The sequence below is a fragment of the Trichosurus vulpecula genome, chromosome 5, assembly GCF_011100635.1.
Source record: "Trichosurus vulpecula isolate mTriVul1 chromosome 5, mTriVul1.pri, whole genome shotgun sequence".
In the NCBI taxonomy this organism is placed as follows: Eukaryota; Metazoa; Chordata; class Mammalia; order Diprotodontia; family Phalangeridae; genus Trichosurus; species Trichosurus vulpecula.
The window spans coordinates 228,339,808-228,343,661 of NC_050577.1; the positions used below are offsets into that span (position 1 = coordinate 228,339,808).

General features: G+C 41.4%; 1 pseudogene; it reads left to right on the top strand.

The window, feature by feature from the left end:
• The first annotated feature begins 944 nt into the window (after positions 1-944).
• Positions 945-2,920, top strand: LOC118851213 (annotated as a pseudogene).
• Positions 2,921-3,854: the final 934 nt, after the last annotated feature.

Below are 3,854 nucleotides of genomic sequence, written 5' to 3' on the forward strand. Positions count from 1 at the left end.
CAGTAGGTGTCTGAAGCCAGATTTGAACTCAGGAAGATGAGTCTTCCTGACTCCAGACCCACTACTCTATCTACTACAGTGCCACCTAGCTGTCCCAGTGCATAGAGAACTAGCCTTAAAACCACGACCATCTGAGTTCAGATCCCATGTCTGATGACCTGCTAGCTGGGAGGATGCTGAGTCAGACTTTCTACCTCTCAGTGATATTGGTAGCCCTCAGAGATAAGTTGAAAAGAATTTGACATCTTCAATTTGTGGAGGTAGTATCCTCATCTGGGAGTTCTGTGTGGCAATTAAATCACAGTTCAATCCATATTTCTTCCTGATGAGATAATGCTAGGACTTCAGGACAGTATCTTCCATACATAGGACTAAAGGAAACACTAACAAATTGTATTATTGTAAGATATAAAAGAAATAGTTTTAAGTGCAAGAAATTTGATGTGTGATGGGGAATTTCTGAACAATTACATTGGAGAATACAATATAATACCCAAACGTGTTTGATGAAACAGGTCAAGCCAGTGTGTTTGCAGATAAAATGTCTCAATGGAACCAGTGTTACTATATTTATTGGCTGTAGACATCAAAATGTCAATTACAATAGTGAACCCATTATTGCTCTTGGAATTTCCTTGCCCTCAATTTGTACAAACCCGGCTTTAAAGAAATGTAGAACATGAAATGAAGGGAATAGCTCATTTGTGCTTCTTTTATAAGTTAGTAGGCTCTTGGGGGGCATGTAAGCAAATAGTCGGTATATATTGAAAAGAGAGACAAGATAATGCCCTATGTAGCCAGATCAACATGCAATTTAGAAGGACCTATGACTTCTTCTTTAGTAGTAGTGCATTTGATTAAGAACACATGGATCGCTACTCAGCACAGCAGCAGCCCTTCTTCTTCCACAGTGGTCAGCTACGACCCCCGACTCCCCAGCAACCATGTCAAAGGGACTCGCAGTTGGCATTGATCTTGGCACCACTTACTCCTGTGTGGGAGTCTTCCAACACTGGAAAGTGGAGATCATTGCTAATGACCAAGGAAACAGGACCACCCCAAGCTATATCGCCTTCACCGACACTGAATGTTTAATCAGTGTTGCTACAAAGAATCAAGTTTCAATGAACCCCACCAACACAGTTTTTGATGCCAAATGTCTGATTGGTCACAGATTTGATGATGCAATCATACAGTCAGACATGAAGCATTGGCCTATCACGGTGGTGAATGATGCAGGCAGGCCTAAGGTCCAAGTGGAGTGCAAAGGGGAGACCAAAAGTTTCTATCCAGAAGAAGTATCTTCTATAGTCTTGACCAAGATGAAAGAAATTGTTGAAGCTTACCTTGGGAAGACTGTCACAAATGCCGTGGTCACACTATCAGTCTATTTCAATGATTCCCAATGGCAGGCCACCAAAGATGCTGGAATCATTGCTGGTTCCGATGTGCTCCGAATTATCAATGAGCCAACTGCTGCTGCTATTGCTTACAGCTTGGACAAAAAGGCTGGTGCCAAGAGAAATGTGTTGATCTTTGACCTTGGAGGCGGTACTTTCGATGTCTCTATTCTTACCATTGAAGATGGCATCTTTGAGGTCAAGTCCACAGCTGGGGACACCCACCTGGGTGGAGAGGACTTTGACAATGGAATGGTCAATCATTTCATTGCTGAGTTCAAGCGAAAACATAAGAAGGACATCAGTGAGAACAAGAGGGCTGTTCGCCATCCTCGCACCATACTAAGTGTACCCTCTCTTCCAGAACCCAGGCCAGTATTGATATTGATTCCCTCTATGAAGGTATCAACTTCCATACATCAATCACCCGAGCCTGTTTCGAAGAGCTGAATGCTGATTTTTTCCATGGCACACCGGGCCCTGTGGAAAAGACCTTAAGAGATGCCAAGCTAGATAAATCACAGATTCATGACATCATCCTGGTGGGTAGTTCCACTCAAATCCCTAAAATCCAGAAGCTTCTGCAAGATTTCTTCAATGGTGAAGAACTCAACAAGCGTATCAGTTCTGATGAGGCTGTTGCTTATGGTGCAGCTATAAAGGCTGCCATTTTGTCTGGAGATAAATCTGAGAATGTGCAAGACTTGCGAGTGTTGGATGTCACTCCTGTTTCCCTTGGAATTGAAACTGCTGATGGAGTTATGACCGTTCTGATCAAACGTAATACCACCATGCCCACCAAGAAAACATAGACCTTTACCACTTGTTCAGACAACCAGCCTGGTGTGCTCATTCAGGTTTATGAAGGTGAGAGAGCAATGACAAAGGATAACAACCTTCTTGGCAAATTTGAGCTCACAGGAATTCCTCCAGCACCCAGGGGTGTTCCTCAGATTGAAGTAACATTTGACATTGATGCAAATGGCATCCTCAATGTTTCAGCTGTGGATAAGAGCACAGGTAAGGAGAACAGGATCACAATCACCAATGACAAAGGACGTCTGAGCAAAGAAGACAATGAGCGCATGGTCCAGGAGGCTGAGAAATACAAGACTGAGGATGAAAAGCAGAGAGACAAGGTATCTTCCAAGAATTCTCTTGAATCTTATGCTTTCAACATGAAGGCCACCGTAGAGGATGAAAAACTGCAAGGCAAGTTTGGGGATGAAGACAAACAGAAGATCCTTGACAAATATAATGAAATAATTGACTGGCTGGATAAGAATCAGACTGCTGAGAAGGAAGAATTTGAGCATCAGCAGAAAGAATTGGAAAAGGTCTGCAACTCCATCATTACTAAGCAGTACCAGAGTGCAGGGAGCATGCCAGGAGGCATGCCTGGTGGGTTCCCAGGGGGTGGAGCAGCCCCATCTGGAGGTGCTTCTTCTGGACCCACCATTGAAGAGGTTGACCAAAAACACCAGAAGAAAGAGTATTCCACGCAGCTTTCCAAAAATTGAAGGACTCAAATTTGTAGCCAAGGCAGTAGCAATTTAAAAGTAACATTTAAGCTACTGTGTAAATCTGGGCGTTCTGAATACTTGAATGTGTGCAGAGGGCCAGAAGTGAACAACATCGTGCTTTATCAGTACCGTAAACAAGTGGAAATGCAATTCTTGTCCTGGAGAATAAAATCTATTTAAATTGGCACCATAAAAAAGAAAACAAAAGAACACATGGATCAAACAACTAGGTTTCTTACAGGAGTTATTAACAGAGATAGAAACTAGACAATTACTAGCTGTGTGACCCTGGACAAGTCACTTAACCCTGATTGCTTGGGGAGAAAGAAATCAAGTAAAACATGAAATGTGAGTGATGTGACAAAATGGTATCTCATAATGTGGTATACATTGAAAGAAAACATTTTAAAAGAAGCACCTTCATGGGAATAACCACATTTTTGTCAAGTTTTAATTACTGTCACTACGTAATAACTGTTTGATGAATACCTTTAAATAATGATAAAATGTCTTCTATGTGCCAGGCATTGTGCAAAGCACTGGGGATACAAAGAAGGTCCCTGACTATAAGAGATTGTGTGATATATGGTATCTAAATAATTCAATTAAATATATTGAAATTAATTATTTTAAGTTACATTAAAATAAGTAAATTAAAACAATAGGTAAATACAGGGAATATACAGAGATGAGCAGAGGAGATCAGAGATGAAATGTCTTAAACACTGGATCATATTCTGAAATGTCTGCATGAAGAAAAGGAACGAAACTTCGAACAGCAAAGAGGAAAAATAGTTTTGGACTAACTTTCGTAACTGTGAGTCAAATTCTAGAGAAGAGCAAATCCTTCACACCAGAAGGAGGCTATCTAGGCTTTACAATCTGGAACTGTGGATTGCCTCAGCCAAACAAGTTCTCTGTATGTGACTTG